The sequence below is a fragment of the Pleurodeles waltl genome, chromosome 5, assembly GCF_031143425.1.
Source record: "Pleurodeles waltl isolate 20211129_DDA chromosome 5, aPleWal1.hap1.20221129, whole genome shotgun sequence".
Classification (NCBI taxonomy): Eukaryota; Metazoa; Chordata; class Amphibia; order Caudata; family Salamandridae; genus Pleurodeles; species Pleurodeles waltl.
The window spans coordinates 1,712,495,473-1,712,519,823 of NC_090444.1; the positions used below are offsets into that span (position 1 = coordinate 1,712,495,473).

At 42.6% G+C, this 24,351-nt stretch overlaps 1 protein-coding gene across 1 annotated transcript in view; it reads left to right on the forward strand.

Moving 5' to 3' along the window:
- Positions 1 to 208: 208 nt before the first annotated feature.
- LOC138296694 (adhesion G protein-coupled receptor F5-like) overlaps positions 209 to 24,351 on the forward strand; it is a 1,174,222-nt gene continuing 1,150,079 nt past the window's right edge. The window contains exon 1 of the mRNA XM_069236066.1: positions 209 to 522. The gene's annotated coding sequence lies outside the window, so the exon portion shown is untranslated. The remainder of the gene's footprint in view (positions 523 to 24,351) is intronic.

Consider the following 24,351-nt stretch of genomic DNA (forward strand, 5'->3'; position numbering starts at 1 on the left):
CGGAAAAAATGCAGTATGAAGCGCTGCATTAAACGACGTTATTAGGTAAGCCTCACCATTGCAAAATCCAGGTATTGACTCTTCCAATGTCGAGCCACTGAGCAATTGGAGAAGGTTTTTTTTTTAGCGGTCGTGACATTAACACGCAATGACCGGTAACGCTGACACAAAGACAGAACAAGTTATTCAACTTGCTGAGTAGGAAGACATATGACCAGAGCATGCCTTCGCAGATGTGCGCTCAGCGAAAGGGCCCTCGCAGTTGAAAGGTTTCAGGAAGTTATGCTGGAAAATATGAATGCGTCCAAACGTTCACTTTGTGGAGGTGATGCTGAGACAGAGCGCTCATAGCCCGTTGGGAGCTGCTCTCGCCGTGCAGACGCCGGGCTGATCAGTGTCCGGGCGGTGGAGTCTCGTCCTGCTTGACAACCGCCAATAGACGTTCCGTGGCATAACCTGACTGAGAGTACTGGAACATTCCAAGTCGAGAATTAAGAGCAAGTCATTCGGGACAACCAACAGGTAAAATTCACGACATCTTTGACTACCGTGCCTTTAGTAAATTTTATTCAATGTATTACGTGTATCATTATACTCATACTTTAAATTAAATTGGCCGGTACTGTCCGGTACTGAGTACCGGCACTTTTTTATTTTGAGAGAGAGAGTACCTGCACTTCTCAAGAAAAACGTAATACGTTTAATTGGAGAGTACCGGCACTTCTCAGAAACAAGCAGGTACTTGTACAGAGTACCTGCACTTCTTTATTTCCATTTCAAGCACTGTATAGTTAAACATTAAACCAGGGGTTTAAGTGGGATGACATTTTTTGGGGGTGAGGGGGTATAGTCTTTAAAATAGCGTAGTCAGTGTAATGAAGGGAGTGGCTTAAACGCCAACTAAACATTTTTGATTTTCATAGGTTACAACACAACCGGTATTTTGGTCCCTCTCTGACTTTTGTGTTATTGCATTCAGATCTATAGCACAACAACTGACATACATTTAAAACCAATCAGGACCATTAGCTTTGTTTGTGAATATCAATAGGTTTATTATATATTTAACGCCATGACAAAAATGACAAAATTAGCAAGTTAAAACGCCATATGGTAAAACAATCAAAAATTATTCCACGCATGATTCTGTTTCTGCTATGTTCTGTACTGTTACAAAGTAGCAAAAATTTGCAAGCAAATTAGCAAACTGAAACCTCATGTAGTAAGATTGGTTGATTGAACTGGCAGCATTGTTGGTGTTTTTTCCCTGCAGTTAGGTCGAAATGTTTTATCCACTCAGCTTCATGCATTTCCTTTTATTTTCTCAATAGCAGCTGCTTGTGCTTTCTTGATTCCTTTGTCAGGTTTTTTTTTATCTGTTTAACATAACTGAGTAGAAACAATGATTTTGATGTAAATGATATTGAAAATGTTTTAATTATAAAATTGTAAGGCTGAATTAGACATCACTGAAACCTGTGGAAGGGGTTTTGATCTTCAGTGTGTCTCAATCATTCTCGTTATATTCTATTTTAGACATGTACCCCCTTTTTTCTACATCACCTCCATATCTTCCCCCTCGTATCTTTCCTCTCCAACATCCTCTTTTGCACTGTCTCATAAATGCCAACATGTTAGAAAATAAAGTGAGAGATTTAAAAAAATAACCCAGCAAATTTATTTTCCCCCTTGACCTTTTTTGAAGCAGAGACAATTTCAGGTGGAAGGCAGCCAAAACAAAGCAATTTGTGGCTTCAAAACTTGTGAGTCACCCGCCTGAATAGGGTCTACTGGCATGTACGCTCTCTCATGTATGCACTTCCTTGCATCTCCTTCACTTTACCACTAGGTGGTGTGTCCATTGTCCGTGATGACTGGTTTAACAGATGACATTTGTCCGCAATGTTAAAAAAAATGTTTTCACTAGGCATAATCTGCGTATTACTGAAATCAATGCTTTAAAAGCACTTTTTATCCTTGATCTAAGTTTATACTTTTTTCCTGGCAACCAATATTATAGTGTTCATTATAGTGTGTGTAATGCACATTTAAAATAATGACTTACACCTTTACAGTGCTTTCAGAGACCTCATAGCACTAAAAATACTCCAGTTTCCTTTCCCCATTGCACCAAAGTGGGTTAAATTCTAGGGGCCTCTGATTGCACACATAAACATCTGTAATGATCACATTATCCATTAGAGGTTTCATAACATAAAATAGTACATTTCCTACTGATTAGTTTAACTTTCATTTATTTTTATTTAAGGTGTGCGTTATTTTATATGTAGTTACTTGATGGTGAAAGATCAACAAAATGATTACAGAATATTTTGTTCTTAGCCTGCCTTTGAGTCTGCCTCTGCATGCACTGACCCTGACCCCACTGCAGTTTCTATACATTTTTAATGCACTTCAACTGCTACATTAAATAGCTATGCAAAGTCTGAAAAAGCCAGCAATAGTAGCATATGGTTTCCTGCCTTCCCTTCCCTTCATTATGTACCTTTTTCTTTTTTAGAGATTGTGTCTGATTTATCTGTGATCGGTATTTATTTTACTCACTATACTATTCCTCCTGTGTAATTGTACAAAACACTGTCTTCTGGCACTAAAGGGGATTGAGAAAAATAAATTAACCTTGTCAGTGGTGTAAGTGCACTGTGTGTGAATGGAGAGCCTGGGTTCAAATACTGGACTTTCTGCATGACTAAATTGTGTGATCTAAGTCAAATCAATTTACTTCATATGTCTAATTTACTTCAAAGTGATATTTGAGAGAACTTTCAAGCAATTCAGTTTACGATGGACTGTGCGCAAAACCAACATGTATGTTTTTAGACTGTAATGATCCACAAGCCATACTGGTAATATTGGCCCTAATACAAGGAACACCATATAATTGGTTCACTTTGTTAGCTTGTGATGTTGTCAAGAGGGAGGCTTAGTGAATGTTTTAAAGTGCATGCTTAGAGACTTTCATTACATATAAATGCCAATGCTATTTTAGGATCTAATGTAGTAAATTGAAACACTAACATATTCCTTTTTTAAAAGATTGTATTGCTGTATGCCAAATTACATTACATAGCAGACAGGTATGGAGCAACAGATTCCATCATACATTTACAGAAGAACAGTGCTGAGCTATATATATATATATATATTTATGAAGTTAGTGCACAGTTTTTCTGTGTAACAAACTGACCCAAAATAAACTGTCCATCCCCACCCGCGCCCAGTTACTGATGCCTTAACTATCAGCATATGAAATCAGAGCAATGAAACCTGTGGCGCTTAGAAGCAAATGATCTAGTGGGGAAATTATGACAGTGTGTCAGAGATAGGCACCCTTATATCACTGACTTGTGTAGTTGCCTATATGTGTCAAGGACTGCTTATACAGAGAAACTGAAAGTGTATGTGTCAGGGGTGGTTAACAGGGAGAGGGTATAACCCTTGGTGCAGTCTTGAAAACCCTACAGCAAACTATCCCACATCTGTGGAATAAAATATTTTCTCACGCCTGCTTATTCCTCTTTGTGTAACAGTGTGGTCTCAGATTGAAACCAAGTGAGCGAGACCACAGTTCAGCTTATGATAGTCGAGAAAGTGAATCCTTCCAGAGCACTGTGATATGGCATTTTGTTAGAAGCAGAATCAAGTTTAGTAACTTGGTGGAGGGTTTCTCAAACTTGGGGCAGGGGAATACACCCCAAAGGATCATTTCTGGGAATTGGTATGTACATGGCACATCATGATTGACAGCACCTTGAGAACTCTCTGCAAGTATGGAAGGAGTATGGGGCAAGACCAAAGCATATGAAGCAAATGTTCGAATAAAGCAAGAGAAAGGTGTGCTAAAATAACCGAGGGTGGTGCTCGGTAAAATGGTCAGTAGGAAACAATGAGTAGTGCTGTAAACCCTCCTTCAAGTCTTTTCAGGTATACCCCATCCAATGCAGAGGGCGGCTAGACAGCCAGCGAGTCACTCATTGGATCAGTGCAGTTAAATAATAGCAGTCAAAGTCCGGAAGGGTTAATCCACCCATAGTCACGGGTAGCTTTAGAGTGGAACTAGCTAGCTGGCAGTGCCTCAGCCCCTAAATTGGACATGGGACGTGCCTAAAGAAGGAATGAGGAATGAGCAGGGGAAGGTTTGCAAAATAAAACAATAACTGTGGTAGCACCACCATCTTCACTAGTGCAAGTGGAAAAGAAGACCAAAAAGCAAACTAGGCTCGGAGGGACTGGGTCACTGCAAATCAGTGGGGGAATGGTAGATATTAATATCTAGTTATGAAAAGAGTAATGAAAAGATAATTTATCTCAGTTCAATTTGGGGTCTTATTGCAATACATGTTAAAGTCTTTATCATGTTCTACATTTTGTTCATGTAATTTACACCCCTCATATTTTAAATTTCTGCATGTTCTTTGGTTCGAAGGGATGAGCCAGATCACTGGTTTTGCCATCGCTTGACTGTAGAGTCATTTTAATAACTGGACAGAGTGGGCAATTGCTAAGGGCACAACCTTTCAGGGGGCCCAGTGATTGTTCGTCCTCCACAAGTATGACCAACTGAATATTGCACCAGCAGTGTTTCCAGGGTGGGTGGATGCTGCTTGTTAACCACTTGACAGTGCCCTTTCAGTTTCTCTCCTCTCTGCTGAGGCAACTCCCCAGGTATGCAGTTCTTTCCGATACTGAAGGCAAACTCATCTTGGTTTGTTTTAGCAATTGTCCCACCTTGTTCTTCTCGTTCTTTTTCATCCAGTTCGTAGCAACAACCCTTTAAATCAGTTGTTGTGGATTACCCATCTGATCTTGATTTCATTTTCTTCTTTAATTCTCTTTGATTGGTAGTCTGGGCTCCCAATTCTGAGATAAATGTAGAGTCCCGGACACACATTCTAGTGCTGTGAAACTACTTACAAGTTGTGGGTGTCTCACATCTTGACATTAGGTGTGATACTGTTGCCTACAACATCTGCTCTGCATCATTAATTCTTTGTAGGTTTGAAGTCCTGTGAAGGTTGAGGTGAGATAGATGTTTTTGGTTCAACTTGTTTAAACTAGCCAAAGATCACTTACCCTAATGTTTCCGAAACTGTTTGCCATGTTTTCTGTTGCTTTTTCTCCAATAAATATTGGTTAAATTTGGGTAGGGGAGATGGCTTGGCACTGTGCTCCAGGGCATTCACTTGCTATTGAACATGGACCTAATGTGCCACCTGATGGTAGCATACCTAGAGACAATTACAAAAATACAAAAGTGATTAAATAGTGCTATGTAGAAAAAAGTAAATAAATGCACTGATAAAGTAATGGGGTATGGCATCTCATTCGATGTGTCCATAAAATTGACCCTTTGTACTGAATTTGTTGTCCTGAATTTTGACCCTTTGTCTTGATTTTTGTTCCTTTGTCCTGAATTGTTTACCTTCCTGTCCAGGATTTTCCTCCATGCCATGTGATCACCATATTCACCAAAACCCCCAGACAATCACATATGTCTGAAAACCATCATTGGTGTACTGTGAGCCTGTGACGGAAAAATATCAAAAATTAAAATCAATTTTTACATCGCTATAGCAGCTACAGTGTGAAGTATTGCCTGTCACTTCCACTATAACCATTCACTTAGTTTCACCTTAAGGAATATGCAAATGTAATAGTAAATAGGAAGACGTGTGGTGTTTCATATGTCGTTTGTTACCTTTTTTGAGTGCATGAACGTATTTGCCCCTTGACAGATGGAACATGCAAGGCCCAAATTTCCACATTTCGGCACTACATCTACGCTTTCTTTCAAAGCAATGAATGGAGGAAAGAACATGTGGTAAAAATTAAACTACAAATGGGCGGTAACGGGATCTGCCAGGTTCTTATTGTGGGAAGAGGGTGAGAAGTCTTTGATGAAAGATACAGAACGCTAGGGCAAAAGGGCTGACTCACTTTATTTGCAGTTCTCACTTCCTTTTACCAATTTCAGAACACAAGCTATGCTTACTAGAAGCAGATACTTTTTATCTTTTTATGCTTGGGCTTAGTGGGCAATTTCCTGGGCCCCCACCTTTCAAGTGGCCCTTTGAGAAAGTAATCTTTCTCTATTTCTGTCTCAGCTCTGCCATGTTTAGTATCTCAACATCCTTCCTTTTGTTTTTGCCTTTATCTTCCTCTTTTGTGCAGTCAAACTGAATGATTTTTGGAAGCCCGGAAAAAACATATGTCTGCTGCTTTTTTGTATGAACCCTATTTCTGAAAGTCTGGCAACATGTGGTCTACAAGTTGCAGAAAATGGATAATAAAGTTCAAGTTTTTACAGAGAGGGAGCCCCAAAATAGGTCTTGTCCAGGGGCACCAAAAGTCCTTAAGATGACACTGACTAGAACGGTTGGGCTAAATGTGCATTGTACAACGCAGGATAACAGTGCATTTAAAATATATGTAAGTGTGCAAGAATGCTAAGGTGTCAGTGTGCTTTAAGCTAGAAAAAATGAATTTGCATTTATTAACACAAACAGAAAGGCAAATTACGTCCTCACAGGGAAATCACTTAGAAAAGTGGAAAATCAATTATGTATGGATGACTCTTCCCTCTTTTATGAATGTTCGTAATTAGCATGTTTCTCTCTGCAAGATCTGCAGGCATGTTTTATGCATGTTCTGTGCTTAAGTGTAGATGTTATAACCAAAGCAGGTTTATCAGAATGATGGGTTAGCTACCTAGAGCGAGACAAAAATCTAATTGAACTGGCCTAGTGAGCAAGGACATGTTAATCATCCTCTGCTAATTAGTTATTGTAGACACATTCTCTTTTTGTAGAATCAGCCCCACTTTAGCCTCTACCTTGTCATGCACCTAGTGCTGGTCTATTGATTCTGCTGACAGGAACACTGGCATCCAGCGCCCAGTGTGTGGGCTCTGACTCCTGACATATTGGCTAATACCTCATTGGCATATTTAACTTACATACAAGTCCCTAGTATATTGTACTCTGTGTACCCAGGGCATGCAAGGTAAATGTCACTAGTTGACTGCAGCACTTATTGTCCAATCACCAAAGTGACAAGGGAAAACATAACTCTAGGCCTCATACTACAGCATAGTAGTGCATTTGTTAATTTGCAAATTCAACCTGGCAAAATAAACTTTTTTGATAGGCCTAAACCTTCCTTTTTAATACTTATAAGTCACTCCTAAAGTAGGCCCTAAGTAGCCATAAGAAGGGTCACATGATATTTAAAAAGTAGGACATGGGTACTTAAGTTTTACATCTCCTGTCAGTGAAAACCTCCAAAGTTGTTTTTCACTGTGGCAAAGATGGCTCTCAAATAGAAAAGCACTATAATAATATGATGTATAACTCGTTTAAATTTAAAGTCTGATCTGATGGTAAAGTCAGATGTTAAATTTGGCATTTTCTTGCCTAAAGACTCTTGTAGCCCTTTCAAATGTAATCCCTAACAGTCATTTGGTGGTCTGCTGGCCTACTACAAAAATGTGTGAAGAACTCTCAGTAAAGGGAACAAAACAGCCCTAACCTCCTCTGACAAAATGACCTGGGGGGAATATCCAGTTCACTGACAGAGTTAATTCCCTTCGAGTCCAAAAACTGTGTTCTGGTGATGACTCTTTCCCTAGCTTTGTTTCCTTTAGTGTGATTGTTTACTTTTGATTTTTTGTTTTACTTTATAGCTTTTATCCCTTACAAAGTGCACTTGTTGCCTGAAATGCATTGGAGATCTGTGTAGGCAATCTTTTTATTATTGATGTATTTTGCAAATCCTCCATTCAAGTTTATGTTTGAGAAGATTACTCTTCATCTGTATAATCATTCTGAATATGTTACTTTGAATGTAAACAAAAACAATTCATCAACACTTCTTAAAAAAAAAAAATTGACTTTTTAGAATAAGTCAAAAGAATTACGTTTTGTCTTGGGAAAATAAACTGAGGCCCTAGTGGGGGTTTTAAAATTATGCAATGGGACTGCATGCATGTCTGTATGAAGGGATTCCTCAGGTTTTTAGAAAGTTGCCATTTTCTTGCCTAATGCCTCTACTAGTCAAAGTCAAAATAGTCTTTATTTGGATTTTTACAATCCCTAAAACAAATAAAAAAATACACAAGTTAAACTACTCACACATAGCAATGCATTTCATTGCAACAGTTTGTGCAAACAGCAATTTCAGTTTAAGTGCCATTCTCTTTTAATTTTATAAGGGATACGAGCCATCATTAGATCCTGAGATGAGCTTCTTTACAATTTATAGATAAGCTGTTGTATAATATATTGAAGCCCTGAGCTGCATACAAAGAAATCACCAAACAACACTAAATAAATCAGTATATCTCATCACAATTAAAGAATGTTCAAAATAGCAATTGCAAGTTAGTACCATCGTTATATCCCTAAATGTCATGAGATACATACAAAATATGTACAGTCAGATGCATTAAAAAGCTAAAAATGAGCTCCACCCTCATTACAGCTTTTTGAATAACAAACTATCATACACTGTTAATGTTTCCCTCTGGGTGATGGCACACCTGATAAAAAAGGAAATACCATGACTGATAAACTCTGCCTCAAGCTTGCAGAAACGTATAAACTTCCTGATATGATTAAAAAAAAACTTTGTGATAAAAACAAAGGATGTAAAAAGTGCTTTCTAATAGCACTATAAAATGCATAGTATATTTTGTGTAGATTTCCTATCACATGGGCACAAGTGAAGATGTTTTGACCACACCTCTTTTAAGAACCACCACAATGTGATGTAAAATACCAAGCCTCAATCTTGTGATTTAAAACCTTTTTTGTGAATATGTTACCATAACAAGATATCCCTGTGATCCCTGATGGACAGGCCCTTCCAAATATCTAATTACTAATGATATTTCCCTTTCCCTATTTTCTCTCTCTATAGCTCGCTTATTAATCAAAGTTTCTTTATTTCTTTCTTACTGTGCTGTGGAATACTAACCGGGGTCTCAATGGAAATATAATTATCAATCTCTTTAATAATTGGCCTATTCACATGAGCCAACTACAGGATTTTATCATAGTGCTCAAGAGCAAGAGAGCAATACCACGGACCTGGTCAGTGAACTGCTCTGCCTCCTGTAGCTCCACCGGTAGGTAGAGCCCCCGTTCCTCTGAGCTCATGATCTCTGTCAGGAGTTCGAGTCCCTCCTCCACCCACAGGCTTCTGCCTGTGCCTCATCCCTGGTGTTCAGTGGGAGAGCTCTGCTTTCCTACTAGGCTGCCCTCTGCCTCTCTCCTCCTTTTTCCTGCTTTGCTCTCTGTGTGCTTTCTCTTCCGTGTCTGTCCCTTTTGTGCTCCTTTTGCCTTTTGCTTCTGCATTACACTCTTTCCTTGTTTTTCTCACCCCTCACTCCGCTCTCTCTCTGTCACTTTCGCTCTCCTCCTCTCTCTGTCCCCCACCGCTACTGCCCCAGTGGCCCGACCCCCTTCTCTTTCTCGCGCTGCTTTCCCGTTGCTACTGCCCCGTGGCCTGCCCCCTTTTTTCACGCCGTTTTCTGCCCCTGCACCCGCCTCCCAGCTGTCCTCCCCTCCCTCCTCCCTACTTAATGGCGATTGCTGTGCGGCACATCGAAGGCACGCCTAAGGCAAGCCCACCTGCACCCATCCGCGCCTACTGCCGGAACACCTGGTTCTCACCCCGCACCGCTGCGACACTCGACTCCACTATGACGCCACCATCCTCCATGTGCTCAACGACAGCTGCTCATCCACCTGCCACCAAGCCACCCCGCAGCTCACCCGCGGACCCTTCTCCTGCCGGAACTGCACCTTCACCAGCCTCCACACCAGCGACCCACCCGCCAAGGCAGGACGTAACCATCTCAGATGCATCTTACTCAACACCAGCCCCGTCCACAAACACGCCTCCCAGACGTCGCCTTCCTAACCGAGACCTGGATGAACCCCTCCTCGGTGCCTAACATCACAATAGCCATCCCGGACGGCTACAAGATGATCCTTAGGGACCACACCAACAGACCAGGAGGAGTCATCGCCATCGACCACAGGAATAACCTCAGTATCACCAAACACCTGCACTTCCAGATCCACACCAATCCAAACACCACTCTCAGAGGGACCCTTGCTTAGAGACGCCGACAACAATTCAGCGACTCCATCTCCAACGTCATCAGCACGCATGCCCTTGCATCCACAGACTACATACTCCTCGGGAACTGAACTTTCACTTTGAGAACACCAACGACAACAACTCTACCACCCTGCTCGCCAACCTCGCCAACCTTGGCCTCAAGCAGGTCATCACAACACCCACCCTCTCTGCTGGTCACACACTCGACCCCATTTTCTCCACCAGCAAACACATCTCCTTCAGCCACACAACCGAACTCCACTGGACCGGCCACCACTGTGCCAACACTCTTGCCCAGATCAAGAAACCTTCTAACAGACTCACCAACAGAAAGGCCTTCTGGTTCACCACCGACCTCCAAGAATCCAAGCAAACATGACGAAGACTCAAGAAAAGTGGCTCCAAAACAGACACAGGACAACCACACAGCCTTCAAGAACGCCATCCTCAGACACCACCAACTCATCCACACTGCCAAAAGAACCGCTTTCAAAGTATGCATCGAAAACAGCGCACACAGCTACAAGGAGCTCTTCAACATCGTGAATGAACTCTCCAACCCCGGTGCCAACATCAACCCTATCCCCCATCACAAGACCTCTCCGACTCCCTAGCCACCTTCTTCTACCGCAAGATCGCAGACATCTGTGACAGCTTCAATACTCAGACCCCCTGTCAACCACCAACATCACAGACTCACTGCCCCCCAGCCACATCAGCCTCCTACTCTCCTGGACCCACGTCAACGATGACGACACCATCAAAATCATGAACACCATCCACTCTGGCTCTCTATCTGCCCCCTGCCCCCACCACATCTTCAACAAAGCAAGCTCCGTCATTGCACCCCAACTCCGGAAGATTATCAACAGTTCCTTCGAGACTGTCACCTTCCCAGAGAGCTGGAAACACGGCAAGATCAACGCCCTCCTCAAGAAACCCAAGGTGGACCCAAAGGACCTCAAGAACTTCCGGCCCTTCTCCCTGCTCCCCGTTCCCGGCAAAAGTCATCAAGAAAATTGTCAACAAACAACTGACCCTCTTCCTCGAGAAGAACAGCACCCTGGACCTGTCCCAATCAATCTGGATTCTGCACCAACCACAGCACAGAAACTGCCCTCATCGCCGCCTCCGACGATATCAGGATCACACTTGACAATGACAATACCACGGCCCTCATCCTTCTCTACCTCTCGGCTGCGTTCGACACCGTCTGCCACCACACCCTACGCACACGCCTCAATGACGCTGGAATCTGCGACAGAGCCCTGGAGTGGATCACATCCTTCCTCACCAGCAGAATCCAGAGAGTCGGCCTCCCTCCATTCTGCACTGAAGCCATCAAAATCATCTGCAGCGTACCCCAGGGATCGTCCCTCAGCCTGACCTTTTTAACACCTACATGGCTCCACTCGCAAACATCATCCAACCTCACAATCTCAACATTGTCTTATACGCCAATGACACCCAGCTGATCCTCTCCCTCACCAAGGACCCCGCCACCGCCAAAACTGTCAGAGCCACCAGATCCTCGGGGTCTGCGCAGATTCCCAACATGTCCACCACAAGACAGCTCCAATACTCTGATTAGAATGTCACAGAGTCTAAGAGAGTCCAAGTGGGGAGAAGGGGATTAGGTAGGGAACAGCTGAGAAGGAGATCTGTAGGAAGCATAAGGTTAAAACACACAATATCAAAATTATATCATATTAATCCTTACTAGACTATCATTCTGAGCATTGTCATATTGTAACCATGGATAACTTAAGCATGGACTAATTAACTAGATCTCAAGACGTCTGGTTACCTGGGAAGAAATTAAGAATGATTAATACAACTTCTCAATAAAACCTCTTAATGAACTGTTACACATTGACTAGAAACATAAGCACCCTCTAGAATTATGTCTTCAGAATCAAACACAGTCTTTTTGCATGAGGACAAGGAAATAATCTGAAAATTTTCTGGAACACCATAGGAGTTAAGGGGCTTACTATGCACATATAATGTAACATCTAGAATTCTAACATTTAGGGGGTCATTACAACCTTGGCGGTCTTTGACCGCCAGGGTTGTTTTGGCGGATTTCATCACCAGCAGGCTGGCAGTGAAATCCTTGGTATTACAACTGTGGCGGAAGCGGTTTCCTGACACTTTAGTCCCGGCGGGAGTAATCCTCCGGTTTGCACCGCCATGAAAAGGCTGGTGGAAAGGGGAGCCGCGGGGCCATGGCCCAGTGCAGCTTTTCACTGTCTGCTATGCAACTGCAACCGTCGCACGGCCGCAACACCGCTGACTCCATTTGGAGCCGGCTCCTGTGTTGCGGCCGAGATCCCCGCTGGGCCGGTGGGCGGAAAGCAGGTTTCACCCACCGGCCCAGCAGGGATCTCATAATGGCCGTGGCGTGAGTGAGGCTGCATTGGCGGCCGAAGCTGCCCGTCAAGGTCGTAATGACCGCCATAGTTTTTAAATGCAGAAACATGAATTACGCACATTGCTGATTTGCACAAGAATATGTAAACGCCATTAAATGGTTGCACACAATGAATATCACGAGTTAAGCACAAGAAATGAATCGCGTATCTTGCCGTTTCGAATGCCACCATGTGAATGTCAAGAAATGGTAGCGCACAATGAATATCACGAGTTAAGCACAAGAAATGAATCGCGCGTCTTGCCGATTCAAATGCTACCTTGTAAATGCCATGAAATGGTAGCGCACAATGATTAACATGGATTTAGCACAAGAAATGAATCGCACGTCTTGCCGATTCGAATGCTACTTTGTAAATGCCATGAAATGGTAGCGTACAATGAATATCATGAGTTAAGCACTAGAAATGAATTGCGCGTCTTGCCGATTCGAATGCTAGCATGCAAATGCCAGAAAAAAGCCAAGCGCACATTCACACGCACAAGGAAAAATAATTTATCATGAAAATTAGGCCCAAGAACTCTAAAGCCTTCGAGAACAGGATTGGGGGCCCAGCCCGACCTCCTTCTTACCGCCCTGACCAAGAATCACCAACAAAGTGAAGGGCAAGGCCTGGAAGATCAAAGTAGGCTTCCAGAACAGGAGCTCAGGAAGTTGCTGCTGCTCTGCACCGGGACCTCTGAATAGTGAGCACATGTAGCTGGGCTGGCTCCCTTAAATAGAGTCTTGACCCAGCCCACAACCACACCCAGTCATGCTGCAGAGGAAGCTTCTAGAAGGCCCTGGAAAGGGACCACACCCTGACACACTCTGAAAGCTTGCAGCAATACATTGCACATGAACAGTATTTATAAGCACCTTGAATATAAGTCTTCAGGATTAAACTCTGCAATGCAAAAGGTTAAACAACAGCACATCAGCATAATGCATGAATTACGTTATCTTGGAAGTGCTGGATTGTTGCATTCCAGTCGCCCGTAGAGCTCGCACTGCCCTGATGTTGACAGTACTCCCCTCTCTCAGACGCACTCTAGGGCCTGGCTTGCCTGGATTGAGACAATGAAAATGCCTCACAAGTAGTGGAGCATGGACATCAGATGCGGAAACCCATGAGTTACTTTAAGGGCCATAACCTTTCCACAAGATCAAGTACCATAGGTTACGCCCTCTCAGTTTGGAATCCAACACCTTCTTGACTTCGTATTCCACTTTCCCCTGTACTAAAACTGGAGCTGGATGAGGACAGACCTTCTGGACTGCTTTTTTCAGGAGGGAAGTGTGGAATACTGGATGAATATGTAGTGACCTTGGTAATAGCAGTTTATAGGTCACAGGATTGATTTGCTGATGGACACTGTAGGGAGTGATGAATTTGGGATTAAACATGTGCTTTTTCTTGAAGTCTATATGTCTTGTAGAAAGCCACACTTTATCACCTGGTTAATACTGAGGTCCCTCACAATGTTTCTTGTCGTAAAAAAAAAAGGGTGTAACACCAGTGGAAGTGTGAAATGAGTTATTGTAGGCTAACTCAGCTAACCAGAGCATTGATATCCAAGAATGAAGTGCTTTAACAGCGTGAGCATGCAGGTATTGCTTCAAAGTCTGATTTAGTCTCTCAGTTTGACCATCTGAGGATGATGGCTAGTAGATAGTGTGGACATGACTTGACGTGTTTTGCACCATGTTTTCCAGAAATTGGAAGCAAATTGTAACCCTCGATCAGAGAGAATCATTTTTGGCAGCCCATGATAACGGACCACTCTATTTAGTAAGATGGTCGCCAGTTAGCTGGAGGTAGGCAATTTCTTACAGGCAATGAACTTTCCATATTTTGTGACACTATCTACTACCACAAGGATTACTGAATGTTGTTGGACCACTGGTAACCCTGTAATGAAGTCTAAAGAGATGTGTTCCCAAGGTCGACATGGAGTTAGGAGTGGATGCAACAACCCTTTCGGTTTTGAATGACTTGTCTTGATGCGAGCACAGACTTCGCAGTCGTTTACCATTGTTTTGACGTCATTTGTCAGAGTAGGCCACCAAAAGTAGCGTTCAATTAATTTAAGAGTTTTAGGAGTTCCTGGATGACCTGCCGTAGGTATAAAATGCAACCAATGAAATACTAACTTGCCAAGCTTGGTAGTGGGCATGAACAAGCGAGCATCATGGAAAGGTAGTCCTTGCTTGATTGACCTTTTGGGGTCTGCCTGAGCCCATGTCTGCCATTTCTCCATGGTGAAGGAATTACGAATGTCTTCAAAGAAATCTTCAGTTTTTATAATGCATAGGACTTTGTGTGGAGCAATGATAGCTCTGGAGGGATGGACTGCAGGCACCGCAGTAGACTCTTGGCAGGGCAAGGCATCAGCTTTGCGATTGTCTTTACCAGGACGGAAAGTTACCACAAAATCAAATTCGGCAAAAAACAACATCCAGGGTAATTGCAGAGGAGTCAAAAGTCTGGCTGAACTCATGAACTGGAGATTGCGATGATCAGTATATACTGTGACAGTGTACTTGGCACCCAACAAATGATGGCTCCATTCTTTAAAGGCATCACGAATCGCCAGAAGCTCTTTCTCCACAATGACATCGTTTTGTTTGGCTTCGTTCAACTTATGAGACATGTAAGCTACAGGATGAAGTTGTCCAGTATCTTTACTTCGTTGTGACAAGACTGCACCAATTGCCATATCTGAGGCATCGGCTTCCACTATGAAGGGACGATCCACATCAGGGTTAGTCAAGACTGGGGCAGTGGAAAAAGCTTCCTTCAACGTTGAAAAGGCTTGGTCAGCTTCTGGGGACCATGCACATTTTTCTTTCTTTCTCAATAACTTAGTGATTAGGGCCACTGTTTGAGAGAAATGGTTTATAAACCTGCGTTAAAAGTTTGCAAACCCAAGGAAACATTGTACATCTCGGACAGTCTTTGGAGTGGGCCAATCAGATACGGCTTGTACTTTCTTTTCTGCCATAACTATACCTTGAGGGGTAAGGATAACCCCTAAAAACTCAACTGTGCTAACATGAAATTCACACTTGGTTAGTTTGCAATATAAATGGTGCTTTTGAAGAGCTGCATTGTATTGACATGTTGAACATGTTCGTTTTCATTGTCAGAGTAGATTAAAATGTCATTGATGTAGACTATTGCAAATATGTCGAGATACTTTCTAAGAACGTCATTCAGGAAAAATTTAAATGCTGCTGGAGCATTGCACAGACCAAAAGGCATGACGGTGTATTCAAAGAGGCCATATCTTGTCTTGATCATTGTTTTCCATTCATCGCCCTCTCTCATTCTGACTAAATGATAAGCACCTCATAGATCGAGCTTAGTGTAGATTTTAGCTTTCTTTACTTGTTCCAGCAAGACCGGAATCGGGGCAAGGGGTATTTATTCTTGATGGTGACCTTGTTCAAACCCCTATAGTCAACACAAGTTCGAACATCTCCATTTGCTTTAGGGACAAAAACAAAGGAGAGGCTGCAGGAGACTTAGAAGGGAGGATGAAACCATTCTCCAATAATTAATCTAGATACTTTAGTAAATGTTGGTTTTCATGTTCTGACAGGTCGTATACACGACAGCTGGGAAGTATTGCCCCTGTGATTAGGTCAATTTGACAGTCATAAGGTCTATGAGGAGGCAAGTTTTCAGCTTACTTTTCATTGAATACATCTTCATAGGATGAATACTGCTTGGGCAATAAAACTTCTTTCTCCGCTGCAGTGGCTATGTAAGAGTTGCCAACTTTGGTTACTTGAGACTTTTGGAAGCATTTTTCTTTACATAGATCCGAGGAGAATATGACCTTTCTTTCTGCACAATTAATCTCAGGATTGTGATGAGTTAACCAGGGTAAGCCAAGGATAATTCCATACTGAGGAGCATGGATCACGTCAAGAATGAGTTTCTCTTTATGTTTGTTTCTTTGGTTCTTCCCTTCACAGGTCACCGACAAGGGGACAGTCTGAAGAGTTACTGGGCCTCCTGGCAAGAGTTTCCCATCGACTGCTTGGATTATTTCAGGAGTCTTGCGGACCAATTGGGTGTCAACAAAGTTCCCGGTACCCCCAGAATCCACGAGGGCCTTCTTGAAATAGTTCTTTTTCTTTACTTTTTTCTTTACTTGAACTTTTATGCCCAGCTTGAGATGTCTAGATTGTGAAGGGTCCACAGTAACACCCAAGAGCAACCCTTCTTTACCTCTTGGGTGATTTAGTTTTCCGGCTCGAATTGTGCATTTGCTGCAAGTTTCTTGACAGGACCTCGTTTGTTCTTTGGTTTGATTGGACATTCTTTAGCAAAATGATCCTTGTACCCGCAATAAAGACATTGTCCATTGTTTCTACGTAAGTTCTTTTCGAATTGGGTCAGAGGCCTACTGATTGTACCGATTTCCATAGGTTCTGGCGTTTGTTCTTTCTGAGTCCTTGATTCTCTATTATAGTGAACACGCCAGGAATATTTATCAGTCTTTTTGCGTGTTCCCCTTCGTTCCGCTAAACGATGATCCAGTCTTAAAACAAGGTTTATCAGGTCTTGACAGTCTGTAGGCTGCAGGTCTATTTGAGCTAGAATATCTTTTAGCTCCTCCTTGAGTCCCTTGTAGAACAAGGCCACTTGCTTTTCTTCAGGCCAGGATGTCTCGGCTACCAGGCAATTAAAGTTAGCTAAATATGACACTAGATCCTGGTTACCTTGTTGCAAGTCTAATAATTCACGATCTGCCGACAATGTCACAGTTCTACGATCAAATACTCTTTCAAACTCGCGAACAAAATGTTTCCAATTGTAAAGCAGGGGACTGTCTTTACGCACAAGAGGAATAGCCCAGGTAGCTGCATCCCCAGACAGGTGTGATACCCAAAAAACTACTCTGGATTGGGCATCAGGGAAAGTGTGTGGTCGGCAGGTAAAATGTAGTTCCACTTGAACCAGGAAAGATTGCGCTTTCAAGGGGTCGCCTGTGAAACGTCCTGGAGGAGCTAGAGGAATGGCCGAAGGAACGTTGAGGGACATGTTCGTAGGAGGGTTACCTCCAGAGGCCTGAGAAGAAGGACCAGTCCAAGAGGAACCAAAGGGATTTTGTTCCTTCTTCTCTACCTTTTCCTGTAACTGACTCACTCTCTCAGCTAGGTGAGCTGCTATATCTTTTGAGGACACCACCTCTGCTTGGAGCTGCGTGATAGCCTTGACTAGCTCGTCCAAGGTGGCCATACTGAGAACAAATGCAAACCAGGAGGATAATTAATTCATGGGCTCACTATTCTGTCAGAGTCACCAGATCCTCGGGGTCTGGGCACATTCCCAACATGTCCACCACAAGACAACTCCAATACTCTGAATAGAATGTCACAGATTCTAAGAGAGTCCAAGTGGGGAAAAGGGGATTAGGTTGGGAACAGCTGGGAAGGAGACCTGTAGGAAGCAAAAAGTTAAAACACGCAATATCAAAATTATATCATATTAATCTTTACTAGACTCTGATTCTCAGCATTGTCATATTGTAACCATGGATAACTTAAGCATGGACTAATTAACTAGGTCTCAAGACGTCTGGTTACCTGGGAAGAAATTAAGAATGATTAATACAACTTCTCAATAAAACCTCTTAATGAAGTGTTACACATTGACTAGAAACATAAGCACCCTCTAAAATTATGTCTTCAGAATCAAACACAGTCTTTTTGTATGAGGACAAGGAAATAATCTGAATGTTTTCTGGAACACCATAGGAGTTGTATTAAGGGGCTTATTATGCACCTATAATGTAACATCTAGAATTCTAACACTTAGTTTTTAAATGCAGAAACATGAATTGCGCACATTGCTGATTTCCACAAGAATATGTAAACGCCATGAAATGGTTGCACACAATGAATATTATGAGTTAAGCACAAGAAATGAATTGCACGTCTTGCCGATTCGAATGCCAACATGTAAATGCCATGAAATGTTAGCGCACAATGAATAACATGAATTAAGCAGAAGAAATGAATTGCGCGTCTTGCAGATTCAAATGCTACCTTTTAAATGCCATGAAATGGTGGCGTACAATGAATATCACGAGTTAAGCACAGGAAATAAATCGCGCGTCTTGCCGATTCGAATGCTACCTTGTAAATGCCATGAAATGGTAGTGCACAATGAATAACATGGATTAAGCACAAGAAATTAATTGCGCGTCTTGCTGATTCGAATGCTACCTTGTAAATGCCATAAAATGGTAGCGCACAATGAATATCACGAGTTAAGCACAAGAGATGAATCACGCGTCTTGCCGATTTGAATGCTACCTTGTAAATGGCATGAAATGGTAGTGCACAATGAATAACATGGATTTAGCACAAGAAATGAATCACGCGTATTGCCGATTCGAATGCTACCTTGTAAATGCCATGAAATGGTAGTGTACAATGAATATCATGAGATAAGCACAAGAAATGAATTGCGCGTCTTACCAATTCGAATGCTAGCATGCAAATGCCAGAAAAAAGGCAAGCGCACATTCACACGCACAAGGTAAAATCATTTATCATGAAAATTAGGCCCAAGAACTCGAAAGTCTTCGAGAACGTGATCGGGGGCCTAGCCCGACCTCCGTCTTACCGCCCTGATCAAGAATCACCAACAAAGTGAAGGGCAAGGCCTGGAAGATCAAAGTAGGCCTCCGGAACAGGAGCTCAGGAAGTTGCTGCTGCTCTGCACTGGGACCTCTGAATAGTGAGCACGTGGAGCTGGGCTGGATCCCTTATTTAGAGTCTTGGCCCAGCCCACAACGACACCCAGTCATGCTGCAGAGGAAGCTTCTAGAAGGCCCTGGAAAGGGACCACTCCCTGACACACTCTGAAAGACTGCAGTAATACATTGCAAATGAACAGTGTTTATAAGCACCTTTAATATAAGTCTTCAGGATTAAACTCTGCAATGCAAAAGGTTAAACAACAGCACATCAGAATAATGCATGAATTACGTTATCATGGAAGTGCTGGATTTTTGGATTCCAGTCGCCCGTAGAGCGCGCATTGCCCTTCTGTTGACAAAAACCAACCTCCATGAAGGAATGAAGGCCATCGCCGAATAGATAAAGAACAGCTGCCTGAAACTGAATTCTGACAAAACTTAGGTCCTCATACTTGGCTCCATCCCCTCCACCTGGGATGACTCCTGGTGGCCTACCACATTGGGAACCGCACAGACACCCACCGACTACACACGCAACCTGGGATTCATCCTGGACTCATCGCTATCAATGATCCAGCAAGTCAGCGCCGTGTTCTCTTCCTGCTTCAACACCCTATGCATGCTTTGAAAGATCTACAAATGGATCCCTACTGGAACCAGAACGACAGTCACCCATGCCCTTGAACGGAGCAGACTGGACTATGGCAATGCCCTCTACGCAGGAACCACGGCTAAGCTTCAGAAAAGACTGCAACACCTCTGCATGCGTCATCCTGGACAACCCCTGCCACAGCCACATCACAGCCCATCTGAGAGACCTGCACTGGCTCCCTGTCAATAAGAGAATCAAGTTCAAACTCCTCACCCACGCTCACAAGGCAGTGTACAACACCGGACCAGAGTACCTCAACAGACAGCTCTCCTTCGACACCCCGACCCGACAGCTTCGCTCCGCTGACCTTGCCCTCGCCACCGTCCCAAGCATCTACAGAATGACCACTGGTGGCAGATCGTTCTCCCACCTCTTCCTACCCACCTGTGACAGACACAGGACCTACTGACCTCCAGGAGACACCTCAAGACTTGGCTGTTTGAGCAGTAGAAGCACCCCCCCCTCAGCGCTTTGAGATCTTCCCGGGTGAGTAGTGAGCTTTACAAATACTTTGATTGATTGATTACATCTCTATTGTATTAGCTGTAACATCCATTTATGCAGCACTAAATACCGGTGTCAATATTGGTGCCCACATATTTATGGAGGATGTGAATGCATCCACTGGCACCCCATCAGGGCAGGGGCCTTTCATAGCATTTGATTTTCCAATAGCAATTACCATCTACTCTGGACTGACAGCTTGTAAGGGCATTGGCATTATGTTATTATTGCTCCCAAAAGTAGTCAGTTGTCCAGACTCTGAGCTAAAGATTATTTTGTAGTGGCCTATCTAATCTGTTGGGGAGACTAGCACCACAACTCTTGGATCTGCATTATATTTCATAAACAGAGAGTTTATTTTCCAGAAGAGCACACTATATTTTGTTTGTGCTGCTCCTTCATTCTTACATTGACATAGAGCCTGCCTATTTGTAATCTAACCTGAGCAGTTTAATTTCCTCTCCGTCCCTTGGGGATAATTGAAGGGCCTTTTTTTTAATTTGTAATTTGCTTGAGAACAATGTTGATCAAACCAACTCCTACTCACTTTCTTTGAACTTGGGTTAGACTATTTAGATTGTCTAAAATGGCAGTAGTTATCCTACAGAAGGCTGACACACTACATCTGGGGAGGCCTCTAATTCCATTAATATTACAAAGTCCTCTTTACTACTTTTTTCCACTTTCTCAAGGACACCTGGCTCATGAATTCTTGTCCATTTCAGACTAACCTTGTTTTTCTTTGCAATATCGATATTAACAGCCACCTGTGCTTCATGGGACTGAATTGTTAATAACAGATTTAGTGTGAGTGGGGGGTGGTCACTAAAGCAAATTATATTTGTGACTAATAAAAGTTTGTTTGCTGAGAGCAAAATATGGTCAATGTGTGAGCTACTCCCGTTTCCATGAAAGGTAAGCAAGAGGGTTATCTCACTCCGTGCCTCTAAAAGTCCTTTGTAAGATAATCCCCAACTCTCACCTGCCAGCCTTCTGGGAGTTTTGAATTGCTGTCATGAAAAGGAACAAAAGGACTACACCTGGAAAGAGGTGTAACCTCCTTCTGACCTGAAGGCCTGGGGGATGTGCCCATAATTTGTACAAGCTTCAAAGGGGCAGCCCCAGTTACATTCAATTGTAACTCACACCTAGGTCTGCTCCTACCATTATCCTAGTAGACAGAGTGGTACGAATCCCAATGGGGAGAGGTGGGACAACCTGTCCCGTGAATGGTTTTGCAGGGGGAGTTCCTCATTTTTTTAGACACACCTCAGGGGTTTGCCCAGAGCTCTGATCAAGGGAAGAAAGATTTTGGCAGAGCAGGAGATTTTGTTAAAGTGGGCAGGTTTGCTCCTGGGAACCTTTTCCCTATTGGTTAATGAGTCACCCCCATCCACAAGCTAGCGCAGGGCATAAAAGTGGCAGCCCTGGCTACATTCTTCAGAACACTGCTGGACCTGCAAGAGAAAGAAGAAGGTCTGCACCTACTGAACCCTCTCTTCAGAAGGTGGACTGCACCTTCTATAACTGAGGTCTGAACCTGCCACAGAAGAGTGTACACCGAGGGCTAATTGGCTAGCCTCAGTTAAGCTACAGAGTGACAAATAGCTGCAAGAAACCCTCATTTTTGGAGAACACAGCTCACCAGTTCCAATTGGACTTGCCCTAGACCTTGCTAATGGCTATGCCTGGAGTGAGTTCTTACACTCAAGTGGTGCCCCACTGGTCCTGGGGCCCTTCAATTTGTGTCTGGGTGTCTTCAGTGGAATAAGACACTGAAATTATCTGATTGATGAGCCTCCCCTCGCCACTCCCTTTGGCGAAAAGAATGAATTTCTCCTGCTCTGAGTTTTCCCACCAAAAGTCGTTGGCTTTACCAGGACTTTGTCTGACGTCTACCCGTCCTTGTGGAACCCATTTTAGACACAGCCTGCTACTTTGCCCCACTGAGGATTTTTAACTCCCAAGAATGTCTTAAGTTAGAGGACCAAACCTGGTCACTGTATCCAACCCACACTCCTTTGCAATTGGCCTTTCTTTTTTTACTTTGATCCTCACAGTTGACGCTTGGCGCTTTTTAGTGCCAGAAACATCTAAAAATTTTCATCATCATATCCTCAGTTCACACTTCTGATTTGGTAGTTTTGTTGTCTATATGTTCATTACATTTTTCTCTATTTTGATAAATTGGGGTGGTATTCTTATTGTATTTTCTTTATTTAAACTGTTTTTGCTCATGATAAATGCTTTACACATTTTACAGCTGTGCATATCTGTAGAGTTATACTCCTAGATAGTCACAAACATTTCTAGGTACATACTGGAGATCTACAACAGTCCTAGGTGTATAGTTGCACTCTTAAAAAATGTTTATAAATTAAATTCTTGCATCACCAACACAAATTTGTCAGACTAGCACAAACACACTTGCAAACATTTTATCTCCATGTGGGAAAGTTTTCTCAAAGCAAAATTGCTTGCCTTACAACTGGATTAGTTTTGTGGGTATACCAATCCTCTTTTCACTTAGCTCTTGTGTTGTGTGCATGTCCGATCTTTTTCAGGGTGGGGAGGTGTCTGTGCATTCCTACAAATGTATACTTTTGTTGGGATTCACTAACACACAACATCATGCAGTGCATTTTCCTCATTGCTTGTGAGTAGATTTGCTCACACAAAAATCTTATTATATGTAAATGCTTTTATAACTACACATGTCACTTTTTAAATTGTTTGCACTCATTAAAGCATAGTTGCATGTGTAAGCCACACATCAACACTCCAGTAGCTATGTAAAAAAGTCTATAATGCTATCCATTGTAGAAAGTTAGATATGCTTCATTTGAAATAAGACTGTAAATAACTGTGTCCTTGCTGGACAAATCAAAACCCTAATCAATGACATTCCTTGTGCAACTAGATATGTCTGCTTGTTTCCAAGGAGGAGACCTTTCTTTTGTACATTTCTTGAATTAAGGGTAGTCACTGTGGTTGGTTCACTGCCAGAATTATATTTTGCATTTAGTTTAAGATTTGTTTTTCATATTGTTAACACTGGTTTAAACAGACTGAATATCTCACTGGGAAAAGTTATTGTCAATAGATGGTCTCAATTTTAGTAATAGAACTTCATAAATATGTGTTAGCCAGTAGTTGTGAAATGATGTTCTTGTTGATATCCCTATCATTCTCAACAATATTTCACCAATATTTTCTTTTCTGAGAAAAAACACAGTTTGCCTTGGTGCCTTTGCAATAGGATGAATTGCATCCCAGTGCACATCTTTACCATAGCTTTTGTGATAAATAGATTCCACCCATTTTATACTCATGGATTTGTTTGCTTTTCGGACTACCTAGTTTACGGACTTCTGCCATGTGTCTCACTATCTAAGTCTCACTTGCTGTAAGCTCTATTCAATTGGAAGTGCTAACTGCCAATATCTACATTGTAAGATAAAGTCAGCTGCTGATCAGCTGAGGTAAGAGGCTCTGCGTTCGTAGCATATATACTGGCTGAGCTTGTGAGACTAACATCTAACACGGCCTAGTATCTCCACACAGGTCATCTGTTGCAGGGTGGAACATTAGGCATTGGTGATGACCTGAGAGGGGCTGATAATCTGTGTACATTAATAGTGTGGGGTGTACATCTGTAGTGATTATTGAAAAGTCTGTGTGCTTCACTGTATTACATGCTAATGGCAAAATCTACACCTAACAGTGGTGTTACCATAGTTAGGCTCAGAAATTCAGTTGCTATGCCAATGTTATGGTAAATCACAATCCTTAATGCAAAGCTGACATTAATAGCCACATATCTGCACTCCTTGGAGCACCTTAAGAGATAACATCTTTCTCAATCTCAACTTCTAATTAGATTCCAGGTAATTGTTTCCAATACTGGAGCAGCT